Source organism: Schistocerca gregaria, chromosome 3 (assembly GCF_023897955.1).
Source record: "Schistocerca gregaria isolate iqSchGreg1 chromosome 3, iqSchGreg1.2, whole genome shotgun sequence".
NCBI lineage: Eukaryota > Metazoa > Arthropoda > Insecta > Orthoptera > Acrididae > Schistocerca > Schistocerca gregaria.
In genome coordinates this window covers 432,607,229-432,624,360 of record NC_064922.1, presented here as the reverse complement: position 1 = coordinate 432,624,360, position 17,132 = coordinate 432,607,229, and the positions used below count along the sequence as shown (strand labels likewise).

The window sequence follows — 17,132 nt, the reverse complement described above, 5'->3', positions numbered from 1 at the left end:
CGCCATCATGGAGAACCCTTGCCCATAATGCTCCAAATGTTGTCGACAGAGGAGAGATTGTTGGTCAAGGTAGGGTTACGCCATCACGGAGGGCCCTTGCCCATAATGCTCCAAATGTTGTCGACAGAGGAGAGATTGTTGGTCAAGGTAGGGTTACGCCATCACGGAGGGCCCTTGCCCATAATGCTCCAAATGTTGTCGACAGAGGAGAGATTGCTGGTCAAGGTAGGGTTACGCCATCACGGAGGGCCCTTGCTCATAATACTCCAAATGTTGTCGACAGAGGAGAGATTGCTGGTCAAGGTAGGGTTACGCCATCACGGGGGGCCCTTGCCCATAATGCTCCAAATGTTGTCGACAGAGGAGAGATTGCTGGTCAAGGTAGGGTTACGCCATTACGGAGGGCCCTTGCCCATAATGCTCCAAATGTTGTCGACAGAGGAGAGATTGCTGGTCAAGGTAGGGTTACGCCATCACGGAGGGCCCTTGCTCATAATACTCCAAATGTTGTCGACAGAGGAGAGATTGCTGGTCAAGGTAGGGTTACGCCATCACAGAGGGCCCTTGCCCATAATGCTCCAAATGTTGTCGACAGAGGAGAGATTGCTGGTCAAGGTAGGGTTACGCCATCACGGAGGGCCCTTGCCCATAATGCTCCAAATGTTGTCGACAGAGGAGAGATTGCTGGTCAAGGTAGGGTTACGCCATCACGGAGGGCCCTTGCCCATAATGCTCCAAATGTTGTCGACAGAGGAGAGATTGCTGTGTCAAGGTAGGGTTACGCCATCACGGAGGTCCCTTGCTCATAATACTCCAAATGTTGTCGACAGAGGAGAGATTGCTGGTCAAGGTAGGGTTACGCCATCACGGAGGGCCCTTGCCCATAATGCTCCAAATGTTGTCGACAGAGGAGAGATTGCTGGTCAAGGTAGGGTTACGCCATCACGGAGGGCCCTTGCCCATAATGCTCCAAATGTTGTCGACAGAGGAGAGATTGCTGGTCAAGGTAGGGTTACGCCATCACGGAGGGCCCTTGCCCATAATGCTCCAAATGTTGTCGACAGAGGAGAGATTGCTGGCCAAGGTAGGGTTACGCAAGCACGAAGACAAGCATTAAGAACTGCCGCCGTGTGCGGGTGGGCATTTTCTTGCTGAAATGAAAGGGAATGATGGCTTGCCATGAACGCTAACAGAATAGGGCGTATAATACTGTCGACGTACCGCTGTCCTATAAGGGTACCGCATGTGACAACCAAAGGCGTCCCTATATAAAATAAAATGGCTCTCCGGACAATCACTTCTGGTTGTCGGGGCGTATGGCGAGCGGCAGCCAAAATGATATCTCACCACTGTCGCGGCCGACTCGCTGGTCATTCAGGGTTCGTTTCGAAGCGGAACTGATAACTTAAGTCAGTTTTATTCCAGTCAAAGAGATTCCAAGTCGACGACGTCCCTGGCGACGCCCTGGACTGTGATGGGATGCCGTTGGTTTACCAACCTGACTGCTGCTCACCCTGTGGCCCGACAACCAAGAGTGACGCTCTGGCTACCGTTTTTCATAGCAGAACCCCTTTCGTTGTTATCCGTGGCAAACGTACTGCACAGCGGCACGAAATCTTTCCTAACGACACAGCGCGACATTTCAAATTTTAAATCTGTTACTCTCCAGTTTCTTCCGGTGTTTGTTGATTGAACATTCCATAAGTGTACTGCCAGTTCATAGTGTCCTACGGGCGCAATATTAAAACGATTTGACCTATTTGCCATTGTCAGTTGCGTTGACGGAAGATTTAAATGGTTCAAATGGCTCTGAGGACTATGGGACTTAACATCTATGGTCATCAGTCCCCTAGAACTTAGAACTACTTAAACATAACTAACCTAAGGACAACACACAACACCCAGCCATCACGAGGCAGAGAAAATCCCTGACCCCGCGTTGACGGAAGAAGTCACAAAGGAATTCGTCGCTGGTGCCTCCATACCAAACACTGGCGCATTATCAGGAAAAGTCTGACGAATACTGACAATGCCTCAAGTAAAAACTGTCTTTTGCTGTTGAATAAAAGATTGATATTAATGGGGGCCGTCAAAGACGACCTCGGTTTGCGCACTGCCAAAGATCGATGCCGCGAACACCGGTGACAAACTCGTACAACGTATCCCAACATGTCTGCGGCCGCAGAGATATTGTTTAGCAGCGAATTTCGTGATGGAAATATAACTTACCAGTACTTCGAAATACTGGGATCGTCACTGGAGAGGGCGTCGAAATTCGTACCAGCAACAACCTTATTACCCTGCGCTGCGGCTGTAATCTCAGCAAGGCCTGAAGACCATCACTACGTCTAATTCATATTTGACAATTAATAATAATGGAGAAAACAGCAAACACAGCAGTGTGGCGACTAGGGAGGACAGAGGTAACTGCAGCCACGCTACCGCCTACTGGTGCAGACCGGGGAGGGAATGGCTCGCGGGGCGTGGGGATATAAGTTAACTGCTCACGCTCTTGAAGATGCACTGTAGTGAAGTGGCGGAGAGCGCGCCTAAGCGGCCATTCTGAGTAGCCGTGTTTCGGAACACATTTCTGCGGCGTTTCAGTTCCTTGGGCAGATTGTGAGTCTGTGTGGGTACACGCCCTATGTATTGCTGTTTATAGTACCCCATTCATCTGTGCAGGGTGATGGCAGCTGTCTGCATACAAATACAGCACAGTATGCACTTTATTACGACACACACTGTGGCCCAGGATGGCACCAGCTGTCCTGTTTTGATCATGACGTCTTCCTCCTGTTTCATTCTCCTTACTGAATTTGATGTTCAAATTTCTGGAGTTCAGATGTGCAAGGAATACAAACAGTTTCTCCCTTCCAAGGGGACAGATTACGATCATGTCATCTGCATAACGCAGATAGAAAGTCGGTTTCCATGTGGATGACGGCAGGGCTTTTTCCTCGCAGTGTTCCATACGCACGGTGATCAGAAACAATCTGAAAAGCTTGTTAGAATCTCGGGATGTCACAGGGTAGGTTGTGCTGATGAATAATTATTAAGGAAAAAACTCGATACGTTTCAACGTTAATTACCTCCACAGCTCGTGGTCTAGAGGCCAGCGTTGCTGCCTCTGGATCACTGGGTCCCGGGTTCGATTCTCTGCCGGGTTGGGGATTTTCTCTGCGAAAGGAGTGAGTGTTTATGTTGTTCTCATCATTTCATCATCCTCATCATTATTCCTGGCAGTGGCTACTTTAGACCGTGTGAAAAATTGGGCTGTGTAAAAACTGGGATTTTGTACGGGCACTGATGACCGCGCAGTTGAGCGCCCCACAAACCAAACATCCTCATCATCATTAACGTCAGTTAGCGTTGAACTTAGCCAGTCAAGCCGTTCTGCTCCCAGATTCAAGCGGCCTGGAATACACAGAGTCAGTTGTTCTCACAGCGAAGATAATACTACACAAGACTGCTCAGCCTTTGGCTCGGGTTCGAACCTTACAAGCGTCACACGTCTAATTTTTATTTCTCTCTTGTACGGTGTTAGGAAACGAAACGAAGAACTCAATTAGCCCCATAGACTCTGGCGGGTCGCTAGAATCCATGCACTCAACTTCCTGATTAGCAAAGTACATTGGTAAATATTTCCCAGCACGACCTACCAAGCAACATCCTTACAGGCTGTGTTTTTTCACATTGTTCCTGAAGACCATGTATAGAAATTCTCTCCCACAGGCTAGAGTTCGCTGTCTATTGTGATACCTCCGTTTTTCATATTATTTTCCATTAAATAGAAAATATGTGGAGGTCAGGACATGCCTGAAACGGTCGGTGGTCTTACTGCCATATTTCTGACGAATTTATATATGTTATGGTACGGTTTTTTAAGCCCAGTATTAAGTAAAATACAAATATCAGCACATTTATTTTACAGGCATTTAAATTTTTAATATATTCAGTTTTGTCGTTAGTTTCCATCAGGGAACTGTTGATGGTTAGCCGATATGTCCTGCTGGGAGAGTCTGTGATAATGTGGGGAACGGATTGCCACAATTGCGCTTTGAAGAGGGAGACTTCCCTCATTTATAGAGTCACTTCTGTCATGTTTCGTGCGTAATCGGTCGACATTCTGCGCGACTTGTAGAAGGAAGATTCCCTTCTTATGCAGGGTAAGTTCTAAAACTGTGGTGAAAAAGTCTCTCTCTCCAGTCCTGTGGTCGTTATTCGGTTAAGTTGAACTGAGGCGTATGCAATTCCACGGCTGTTTTCATGGAAGGCTTTTTTGAACGACGCTAATTTTGTTTCTCGGATAATTGGATCTTGATGGACAGGGATGCCTTGTATGTGTTTGAACTCAAGGAGAAGAGCTTGTTTTCGTCGGCTAGGGGTGGAATGTAGCTCATTATTGGCAGCCATTCGACGTCGGATGACCTAAGTGTAATCTCACTGTGTTCTTCAGCTTTGTGATGAACATTTGTGTACGCGCGCTATTGATCCATACTGAAGCACCATATTCCGCAGCAGAGTAGAGTAGTCCAACTGCCGGAGAGTGCGGAGTTTCAGTAGTGCAGCCCCAGGTTGTTCGACACAGCTTACGTAGTATGTTCTTATGAAGGTTGTTGTTCCTATTTCATAACTTCGCTGAGGTGTTTTCCAGATGGTTCTACTAGAACAGTGTCCAGTCCAATGTGACACTTAGATATTTCTAGTGTTCTAGTGACTCTCACAGGGGCACACTGGGGTATTGCCAAACAGTGTCTAAGCTCACTAGAATGCCTGAGGGCTTCAGCCTGAAGTTATGTAAGCGAGACAAGATTTAAAGAATTGAGGGTGTGATGCAGGCATTTGCCCAAGTAAGGGTTTAAATTTTCAGTCAGATATTTTTCCAGCAAATATGTACGAGTCCTGGTATTGTTGATAACTGGGCGTAACGGAACCTCACCTTTGTGGACTTTAATGAGTCCATAAAATCTAGGTAGTAACGATGTCTTGATGACTCCCTGTGGCAAATCATAGTCCATGAGAAACAACCTAGTCCTGTTCTCCACCGTCTGGGTGGGCTCGGCATTGATCTTCCTATAGGAGCCACCGTCTAGCAACCTCTGCCTCTTCTCAGTGGAGTCTTTATAGGAGAGAACAACAGTAGATTAGCATTTTTCAGCTATAGACTGGCTGTACACTCGAGGACTGTTCGATTTATAAATACGCCAAGAAAAACTGATGAATCACTTCAGATACTTTTACGGGGAGGATCTGTACCGCAGTATGAGGAAATTCAACAAGCTGTTCAACTTAAGATGCAATTAGCTCTCTTGAATTTATGATAGATGCCGTACCAAGCACGCTGTACGGAGCTCAGGTCACATCGATTCAGTGGCAGCCGGAGAATCAATAAGCGAGCCAGTCTTCCCTTGGTATGTGAGAGGCTACTCTTCAGTCGCCGAACTTCAGTACAGCTCCCAGGAAGTTCTATTACTATCTTTAGCTCTAGTCAATCACTTTAATTTCAGGAATGAGGACTGGAGTGATGGTGTTATCTGGATGACAGTCGATTCTGCTGATAGAGGACCTCTAACGTCAAAATCTTCACGCTTCGTAGACATACCATCACTGGAGGCCCCATACAAGTGTCTCATCAAAGTAATGTGCCGCTAAATAACGATGTGGTCCCCCCTCCTCCCACCTTACTGCCCCCCCCCCCCCCCAAGTTCACACGAGTCACGGACAGCGTGTTTGCAGCTAAATAGATTGCTGCGCGGCTAACGCCAGATGCAGCTGAAGAAGTACGTCGTGTAACTTGTCGTACCATGACGATAATTTTACGAAGACAAACATTACCAGCTGAGAGAGGGACGCCATCCGGGAGCTGAGAGACTTCAGTGACACTGATGTCATAACTGCTGACAAACGCAACACTACTACCGTTTTCTCCCACATGGAGAAGATGTAGAGCCTTCTAAATGATGAATCCTACAGAAAGATCAACGCTGGGCCTATGCAAGAAAGCGGAAATCTGGACCTGGGCGCTTTTTCATGGATCGGATTTACTAGAGGGGTCATCAAGAAATTGTTACCTCAAGGACCAGTCCCGTGAATACTTTATGGATTTCGTAATCTCCAGATGAGTATAGGGTAATATCAACAGCAGCAGAAACTGTGAATAATTCAGTGATACGGTTGTTCTGCCGGGAGCAGTGGCCGAGCGGTTCCAGGCGCTTCAGTCTGGAACCGCGGCGCGACTGCTACGGTCGCAGATTCGAATCCTGCTTCGGTCATGGATGTGTGTGATGTCCTTAGGTTAGTTAGGTTTAAGTACTAAGTTGCAGGGGACTGATGGCCTCAGATGTTAAGTCCTATAGTGCTCAGAGCCATTTGAACCATAGGATTGTTCTCACCAGAATCGACACCATGCAACGCCGACTACAATAGTTAAGTTATACGTACGCACGTCACACACCAAAGATGAAGACATAAGAAAAAGTATACGAGCATATTTCATGGGTAATTTAGTACGTAAATGGAGACGAATATCTAATAGTCAAGGTGGACTGGAATGGGGTCGTAGGGGAGGGAGTGGAAGAAAAAGTTACGGGAGAATATTGGCCTGCTACTAGGAATGAGAGAGGAGATAGAATAATTTAGTTCGGCAATCAATTTCAGCTAGGGGAGGTATGTTTGGAAAATGCATGGAGATACTGGAAGATTTCAACTAGATTACGGCATGGTCAGGCAGAGTTTCCGAAATCAGATACTGGATAGTAAGGCGTACACGGAAGCAGATATAGACTCAATTCACTTGTGGTGAAGAATAAGTTTAAGAGACTAGTCAAGAAGAATTAATGCGTGAAGAAGTGGGATACAGAAGTACTAAGGAACATGTCTCAAAGAACAGACACTAGGCATGAATATCTTTGACACACCTCACTGGGCAACGAATTAACCTCCTTCAGTGAGGATGTACAGGTGGCGCTAGGTGGGAATGTGGGTGCGCCGTGACAAGTGTGTAGATAGCCTGCGTAGTTGCTGCTAACTCTGTGTCCATATGGTGCAGTGGTTAACGCAACTGCCCATTAAGCAGGAGATCATGGGTTCGAATCCCAGTGCGGCACGCAAATTAACTTTCGCCGCTTGTTCCACATAATGACCCGATGCAACTTCCCATTCTTCCTTCTCCATCTTCAATGTACATATTTCTGTACGTTATTCTCGAATTCACAGCGCCAAATTTGCACCTGGAGGCCAAAATCGGAAATTATTTTCCTCGTTGACGCATCAGCGAACGTTCAAAGTTGTGCTTCCTGTACGATAATCACAGCCCACACTGGACCTCTGTGAGTAACTGCACTATAATTATAGACGCCTGGTACACTGGCGCACTACTGGGAAAAGTCGAACTTACACGGAAAAAGCACTGAGTAAAAGTTTCCCAGTGAAACATGTGCATTACTGAGGAGAGTCGGAGACGAACTTGGTTTGTGGAATGCCGGGGCGTTTAAGATCCTGCACCAGTGTGGTAAGTCATATATTGAACAAACAGTGCTCGGCATTGAAGATCGTTGCCGGATACTCCAGTGCTACACTCGACTAATGTATCCTAATATGTCACCGCTCGTAAAGCGCTACTTTTTTCCGAGAGTAGCGCAATGGAATACGATCGTACCAGTATTTCAGCACATACTTCAAAAAACGTGGAACAGAGCAGTTGGCGAGGCCATAGGAATTGCCAGTCTCGTCAACTGGAAATGCTGCTATAATATCAGCAAGGCTTGGGAACCAACGCGGACTCTATTTAACACTACACTCAGCAAAAGCAACGATCTGGCGGCCAGAGTGGACAGCGTAACTACACATACGCTACCAGAGGTGCCTACACCTTCTCCGCCTCGGCCGCCGACCTGTTACCTCGATCGAGAACCATGCAGGAACAGCTCGTGTGTGGAGGGGATATAAGTCTGCCGCGCTTCAAGGTACTCTGTTCGTCAGCACACGTGACAATGACGACCTGTCTGCCGAAACACTGTGTTCGTTAGACACCATGCACTGGCAGTACATCCATGCACTATTGGATCAACCTAACCTTTAATAAACGAAGATTTTTTTGTGAAATCCTTGTTAGCCAAGTTTGCAAAGGGTCCGTTTATCTCATACTTGGATTTTTATATTCGGGTTTGAAGATGGCCGTAAATGGTCGACTCTTGTTACCTACTTCCTACCTATATGCGATCTTGGCTAATAAAGATTCCAAAAAACTCTGTACCCATTGAAATAACATCTCACACACAATTTCAGGCAATTACAATTTTAACTCTGTTAACCGGATGTAAAATTGTTCTACACTGTAAATGTTTGTCTAGTTGATATTTATATTCGTAAGTGATGGTGACTGTCTGTACTTTCGTTCTCTGAATGTTTGTGTCACTTTTCGTGAATTAATGTGGTGTCAAATGAACTTTGATTGCACGTGTTTCTGTATTTGATGCTCTTATCACACTATATACTTTAATTTTTGGAAATTTATATACGTGAGTGGTGTCTGTTCTTTCGGACATGTAGAAAAGAACAGACACCATTCTCAATTCCGCAGCCGAACATATACTTGATGAAATGAAATAAATTCTGACATCGGGCGCAACTGACATTGAAATAAATTCAATGGCGACAACTGAAAATTTTTGCAGGATGGGTATTCTAATCCATATTTTCCGTTACACGCGAGCGGTCGTCTTAACCATATCGGCTATCCGAGAACGCTGTCCGTCCAGATCAAATTCCCATGTTGTCACACACTTCGTACGTAGCGCTCCCTGTCCATCCTACTGACTGCTCGCCGCATCACGCTGTTTTCACGCAAGACTTCACGAGAGAGAGAATGTACCCGCACTGAAATGATCTTATGGCATTCAAGGTATATACTGGGTGACTCACGAAGATATGCTAATATTTTAATATGTGAGTCTACAAGAAAAATTAAAGAAAAAAGTTCATACAAACGTAGGTCCGCAAATTTTTAGTTACGGAATTACTGATAGTAAAAAAGTTTGCCTGAAATTTAGTAACTTCGTTAATACGAAGCCATCGCAATACTTTACGAGGTTAAAGCACGATTTCCATTTATTTTGTTGATATTGGTCTGTATAATCTAATAAAACATTTGCCAGACGTGTATCTGCGCTAGTTTTCCAGAACATCCAGAGAAGCAAAGACGTAATTTCGTAAAATGTTTAATTTATCAGCTATTTGGCCCAACTTGTGTTTTAAATTCCAGAAAATTGAACTAAATTTCCAACAGAAGTTGTAGAGAATTTTATTTTGTAAAAACGATGGTAATAACGTTCACTGAAACTGTATGAATGTGTCAGACAATCTGCTTTTATTAATACCACAGCACACGTGAATTTGTGTTAAACCGGAAAAAAACAAAGCTCAGTGTTAAGGAAGTTTTACAGTGTACACACAATACCACAATGCATTCACAATAAATCTTCAAAAATGTCTCCACCAAATTCAATGGATTTAGCTGCACGTGTATGAACAGATTTTGTTGCTCGTTTCAGTTTCACAGGGATGTCCGTAATTACGTCTATTGCATTCATAATGCGAGCAAGTAATGCCTCGCGTGTGTTGACTTTGTCCTCATAAACTGTGTCTCTCATCCATCCCCATATATAAAAAATCCATTGCTGTTGTATCGGGCGATCTGGATGGCCACAGACGAGTAGCAACACGATCAATCCATTTCTAGGGAAAATGTTCATTTATATGTGTAGTAACAGCGTTGGTGAAATGTGGAGGGGCGCCGACATGTTGAAAATGCATTTGCAATCGCATAGCAAGTGGAACATCTTAGAGCAAGTGGGGCATTTCTTCTTGAAGGAATTGTAAGTACGCATCGCCAGTTAGACCTCCTGGGAAAATGAATGGTCTAGTAAAGTGTATGTTGATTATACCACACCACACATTTATGCTAAATTGCTTCTGGAAATTGCGTTGCACTGTTGCATGTGAGTTTGCTTCAGACCGTATGTGTTCGTTATGTGTATTGTTCGAGTAAGCTCGAGTATCTCGAATAAGCTGTGCCTCATCAGTAAATAAAATGTATTTGTGTAGCCGCAAACTAGTATTTAACCAGCTGCACGACTCGAAACGAAGGGCAGGATCTACCGTATGATGCACTTTTTGTTTATGGCAAGTATACAGATTACTGTACTTCATTGTACGCTATACCATAGATTGTGAAATTCCTAGTCGTTGAGAGATACGTCGTGTACTGGTAACCACAACATCAGCATCATCGTTTTCACATATCGAGCGCTCGTACTGATTCTAAACGCTAGGTAGAGAACCTGTCAGCCGTAACATTCGAAATATTCCGTTAATGTTTAGTACATTCTGAATCCTCCGAGGTGGATAACGTACTTGATATCCGTTAACTGCAGCTGCAGCATTAGCACCATTACATTTTCCTTAAATAAACACCACATCGGCGTATTCCTCTGTCGTATATTTGAAAGACGTCGCTATTCCATAAATAATGTACAAACTACAACAGTTAGTGTTATGATGACGACGAACGAGTAGTCGCCAATGTTGACTGGTGGCTAATACTAAATAGAAACATCTAAATCACGGCAGGTTTGACAGTAACGTCGATAGGGTGCTGGCTGCATGGTCTGGATCTGCAATGACTAAAACAATTAGAAGCGTTGGTAGAAAATAATATATATTGTACTTAACTGGTTGTACAGGATTCTTCTTGACTGCAAACAAATAAACAGATAGCTATTGAGGCCTCACTTAGGCGATACGTTACTAACCGCTTTGTTAGAGGTTTCTTCCTATCAGCTGAAGGCTCTCCTACTTTACTGCTTGACGTCCCGAGCAAGAGTGGACGAGAGCTCGCTAGAAACTTGATACAAGCCACAGAGCAGCTCTAGCGGCGCTGGTCGCGGCTCGCGGGTTCAACGATACTAATACGGTTCGCGGCCGATAACTGCAATCCCTAACAAGTGTCGTATCGAACGTTGATACCACAGTTACTATGTGGTTTCACTTAACTACACTGTTGTTATTATGTTCTTTCAGTGCAAAATACAGCAAACTAACTCATTTCAAGTTTAGGAAACGACTGAAACATCTCAATAACGGTTGCCAACAATGATGTAAAAGTTTCTACATTCTTGATGGAAAATAAACAAATTCACTTGCATAATAATCTTTGCTTCTCTGGATATTCGGAAAAACTACAGCAGCTACACGTCTGGGACACGTTTTATTAGATTCGCCAGACCAATAACAATTAAAGAAATGGAAAACGTGCTTTACTTTAAACTCGTACAGTTTTGCGATGGCTTCATATTAGCGAAGTTGGTAAGTTTCAGACAAAATCTTTTACTAGCTGTAACCCCGTAACGAATCAATTGCGAACCTATGTTTACATGAACTTTTTTCTTTAGTTTTACGTGTACAATAACATATTAAAATATTTGCATATCTTCGTGAATCACTCTGCATGTGTGGTGTGTGTTCTTTTGAAACTGTCCTTTCACACAGTGGCTGTGAACATGCCCGCAATAGCAAATATTTGCAGAATTCATACACATGTACGTAGATACTTCGCAAACCACCATACTGTGGGTGGCGGAAAAAATAGTGCGAGGGAACAACGACTGTTGACATGTAGATATCGTACAATCATCTTCACTATTCGCATATCAGAGCTGCTGACAGGAATATTTTACATTAAAAATTATAAATAAAACTGACAATGTGCTACATGACGATTAGTTTCGCATTAAGGGAAGTAAAGGCTCCACGGAGGAAGTACTGACGTTGGGCTTGACAATGGAAGCAAATTTTTGTAGGTAACAATTCTAAATATAGGACATGTTTAGCTACATATTTGTAGGAACTGGGTGTACATCCTTATCTAAAGTTTTCTTTTATCATCTTTTTCTCTCCATCTTCACCTGCCTCCACCGTTTCACCATAACTTTCTCTTCCTCCCCCTCTGTCCATCTCCTCCTCCCCCATATCTCTCTCTCTCCTCCTCCCCTTTCCAACGTCGACAGGCTCCCTCCCTCTTTATATGTCCATTTCTTCCCCAATCTCTGTTCATCTCCTCTGCCCCCTCTCTCTGAAAGTGAGCCTTGTTTAATGTTATTGCGAACGAAACCTTGATTCGTAATTACAGTCACTTATGATGGACTGGTAAAGCGGTTGGGATCATTTGTAAACGGAGTATGGGACACACTGCTCCAACTGTTGGATATGAAAGGATAGGAGCTTCGTTGTACTGGTAGCACAGTTTTGACCAGTGACTACTAAATTTCTGATGATTCAGATTCCTTAGTAACATTGGAATCGTAAGATGATAAGTCGAAAATGCTACTTTCTGCTTTAAGACGGAGAATAAGAAAACAGAACACATTGTTGTGTATACAATTTTAGTTTCATAATATGTATAAGCTGAAAGAATATATATGTACATCAAAAAAGTTTTGCATCACGCCTGTTCCCGGAACTCCTGAAGATAGACGTTGACTGTGGATATTGTATCACAGACTCAGTCTCTTTGACTGTTCAGAGATGTCACTATACCAGACCAAAGATGTAAACAACTTAGCATGAGCAGCCTGTAAGTTCCAGTCATTCCACCAGGAATCAGTTACACGGCTCGCGTTGTCTGTAGTTCAACCACGCCTAGACGGTCACTACCGCCGTTCTATCACGTCTCAACAAGGGAAGAGTCCAGGCGTCTCGGAATGAACCAAATAAATGTTGTTAGGACATGGAGGAGATACAGATAGACAGGAACGGTCGATAACATGCCTGGATCAGGCCGCCCAAGGGCTACTACTGCAGTGGATGACCGCTACCTACCGAGTATGGCTCGGAGGAACACTGACAGCAACGCCACCATGATGAGTAATGGTTTTCGTGCAGCCTCAGTACTGTGCGCAATAGGCTGCATGATGCGCAACTTCACTCCTGACATCCATGGCGAGGTCCATCTTTGCAAGCACGACACCATGCAGCTCGGTACAGGTGTACCCAACAACATGTTGAATGGAGCTCTCAGCGTTAGCCTCTCGTTCTCTTCACCGGTGAGTGCCATTTATGCCTTCAACCAGACAACCGTCGGAGACGTGTCTGGCGGTAACCCGGTCAGGTTGAACGCCTTAGACACACAGTCCAGCGAGTGCAGCAAAGTGGTGCTTCCCTGCTGCTTTAGGGTGGCATTACGTGGGGCCGACGTACACCGCTGGAGGTCATGAAAGGCGCCGTAACGGCTGTACGATACGTGAATGCCATCCTTCGATCAATAGTGCAACCATATTGGCAGCGTATTGGCGAGGCATTCGTCTTCATTGATGTCAATTCGCACCCCCACCATGCACATCTTGTGAATTGCTTCCTCCAGGATAACGACATCGCTCGACTAGAGTGGCCAGCATGTTCTCCAGACATGAACCCTGTGAAACATGCCTGGGATAGATTGATAAGCGCTGTTAGTGGACGACGTGAACCACCAATCACTCTGAGGGGTCCACGCCGAATTGCTGTTGAGGATTGGGACAATCTGGACGAACAGTGCCTTGATGAACTTGTGGATAGTATGATATGACGAATCCAGGCATGCATCAATGCAAGAGGAAGTACTGCCTGGTATTAGAGGTACCGGTGTGTACAGCAATCTGGACCACCACCTCTGAAGGTCTCGCTGTGTGATGATACGACATGCAATGTGTGATTTTCATGAGCAATAAAAAGGACGGAAATGATGTTGATGCTGATTTCTGTTACAATTTTCTGTAAAAGTTCCGGAACTCTGGGAACCGAGATGATCCATAACTCTTTTTGATGTGTATGTATATGCATGAGAGGAAAAATTTGTCTAAAAGTTTACATGCTCTCCTATCGTTGTTGATACTGAATGCGATACAGAAATTGAAACCCACACGGCACAACTCAGCATTTTCATTCTAGCAGTTAATTTAACACAAAAACTGCACATTGTCGTTTAGAAACTATAGAAACCATGTACATTGTAATTTCAAAAATGTATAGTCAGTGTACGTCTGATTTTTATTAGAGTATCACGTTATATTTAGAAGTAAGAATACTTTTGGGGACTTTTGTTAACACTGCCCATTTCTATATTAAACATATAATCATATGCATTATAACATAATATGTAGCAGACGTTCTTCAGACTGTTCATTAGGATATCGTGCAAATATTTGAATATATCAGCCAAAAACATTCCGAGATTTTTGCTACAACATTATTAAATATATGAGGAAAATATCAAGCCTGTGTCTTCCCGAGCGTTTATTATTGTGCAAAGATATGAAGTAAACTAGGAAAGAGCTTTCTTATGAGTTTGACGCCACTTTACCTATTTAATTTTCACTCGGAAGCCTATGGATACGTTGTAGGAGGGCGCGGACAGGCAGTCATGCGAAGAATTTTTGAGCAAGTTTTCCGAGAACTATCTTGAGCAGCTAGTTCGGCAGCTCACTCGCATTGTGACATTTTAGATCGTGTAGTTACAAATAGGCCAGACCTTATCGATGGTGTCACTATAGAGACAGTAATTAGTAATTATGTCATCATACCGACAATAGCCACTAAAATTAACAAATCTATCAAGAAGACTAGGAGAGTATTTTTGCAAGAAAAATCAGATAATTCATTGTTGGTATCCCATTTAGACAATGAATGGACATCATTTAGTTCCAGTATGATGCAAGTACGAGGAAGGCGACGTTGTTTTCCAGGTACCTTGTTGAGAAAATTTAGAGAATCGGCATCTGATTCCGACTGCTGAACGATACTCCCGTCATCAACGTAAATTTCGCATAAGCATCAAAATAATGCGAGAAATGGAGGCTCATACGTAGGCACATAGATAGCCGTTTCTCCTATTTTCGAGAGGAATAGGGAGAGAAATGGCTAGTAGTGACACAATATATCCTCCACCACGCACCGTACCGTGTCTTGCGGAATGTGGATGTAGACGTAGATGTCAATGTAAAACCTTGAATAATAACTTGTCGTAATCACCTTGAGAGACAACATGTAGGATGGTCAGAAACAGTCTGAAAAGCTTATAAGAATGGTTCAGGGTCGCCTGTGCTGAGAAACAATCGTTAAGAAAAAGTGTGGGAACGCTTCGTCGTTTACGAGTTAATATTGAAGTTAACCAGTTAGGCAGTTGTGTGCGCAAATTCAAAGAGCCCGACGTAGGCTCTATCGCCATAGACTGTATCGCTACACTTGTTCTTCGATTTCATACCTACAAACGAACATGAGGCGATATAAAAACTGAACATGGGACAGCCAAATGCTGAGCCGTCTCGTGCGCTATCATCTACGGTATGAGAAAAATTGTCACTAATTGAATCTGGCGTGCCGCTTGAATTGACGAGCGCAACGGCCTGATTGGCTAACTTCAATTATAATTAACTCTGTAGTGGCGCTTCATATCGGATTTTTTTCTTAACAGCTATTTCTCGGCACAACACTCCAACTTCCTTACAAGCTTTGCGGTCTATTTCTAAACATCTTGCGAATTACACTCTAAAGCTGTCATTACAAACAAAACTGTCGTTCTCGTGAAATACTGATCGTAACTTCACTGTTCATTGTGTCTTTAACTGCAGTGAGGCCTTATTATCGAATACAGGCCAATGCACGTAATATCACTGTGAACGAATTTTCCAGATACTTGGTATATCTGAAACTTCCTGGCAGAGACTCGAACTCGGGACCTTTGCCTTTCGCGGGCAAGTGCTCTACCAACTGAGCTACCCAAGCACGACTCACTCCCCGTCCTCACAGCTTTTCTTCATATCAGCGCACACTCTGCTGCAGAGTCAAAATCTCATTCTGGAAACTTGGTATATCTCCCAGGCGGATGTGATTTACACGGATAAAAATGTACTCTTATTGCTACCAATGTAGTTGTACAAATATAGACTTAAGAAAATGCAAGCCACATAAAAATTATTTTTAGACCCAAAAAGAGCTTCAAATATGTAAAATAGCGCAAGATGTTAAATTTTTTCATAAATATATGTGTAAGATATAGGCAAAGACGGGTAATATACAAAGTTTACAAGAATCTCGAGGGAATAGAATGGAAGCCCAAGAGCGATGCTCTAAATTAGAAACGGTGTAACACGGAGACGCAACGTTTTGCCCATACGGTACAGTCTTTACATCGAAAAAGCAGTTATGAAAATAAAAAATGGTGTTAGAGTGGGATTAAAATCCTTGATGAAAGAATGCAAAGGATACGTTTCACTAATGACTTGATATCGTCGATGAAAATTAAGAATTACTCGACACACTGACGGGAATGAACAGTCTAGTGGGCACAGAACACCGACTGACGGTGAACTGAAAAAAGATAAAAGTAATGGGGACTAAGAGAAGGGTGATTATTGATAAGCTTAATACCAAAATTGTTGAACACGAAGTGAATGAACTGAATTAATTCTGTTACTTTTGAAGCAAAGAGTCACATGGACAAAGCAAGGAGGGAAAAAATCAAAATGAGTTAATCATTCACATGTGTCCATGATATATTCTAAATGATGTAACGCTGACCTATCTGAACTGAACATATCCACCAAAACACCCACATTTTACAGCACCTGTCAGCTTGAAGGCATATGTACGTCTTTATATATTATTCAGATTCTATCAATCAGCATATTATTTTATATCTTACTGTGTTACTTAGAACTTCAAACACACAAAAACATCATCACGCAAACATATAAATACACAAAGAAACATACATACAAACAAGAACACAAACAATCACACAAAGAAAGAAACGCACCAGCAAGCTCACAAACAACCAAACGCAATGGCACAAAATCTATCATTGAGTACTAATAATTAAATTGTTGTTTATACTCAAGTTTTACCACTTTTGATATTCTAACGTGTGGCTCTGATCACTCTATGCTACATGTTTAGGTATGTAAACGTGATGGAAAAGGATCTGTGACAACTACAGATACTTACACTTACATCTGTATTCATATACAGAATCAAAAAATTTTTACAGCAATTTGAGAGTTGCTCCAAAACTGTATTTTAGTTTTACTATATGTTCTTTT

General features: G+C 43.3%; 1 protein-coding gene across 1 annotated transcript in view; it reads left to right on the top strand.

The window, feature by feature from the left end:
• LOC126354625 (solute carrier family 22 member 7-like) overlaps window positions 1–17,132 on the top strand; it is a 110,469-nt gene that overhangs the window by 53,636 nt on the left and 39,701 nt on the right. The gene's annotated exons all lie outside the window — the stretch shown is intronic.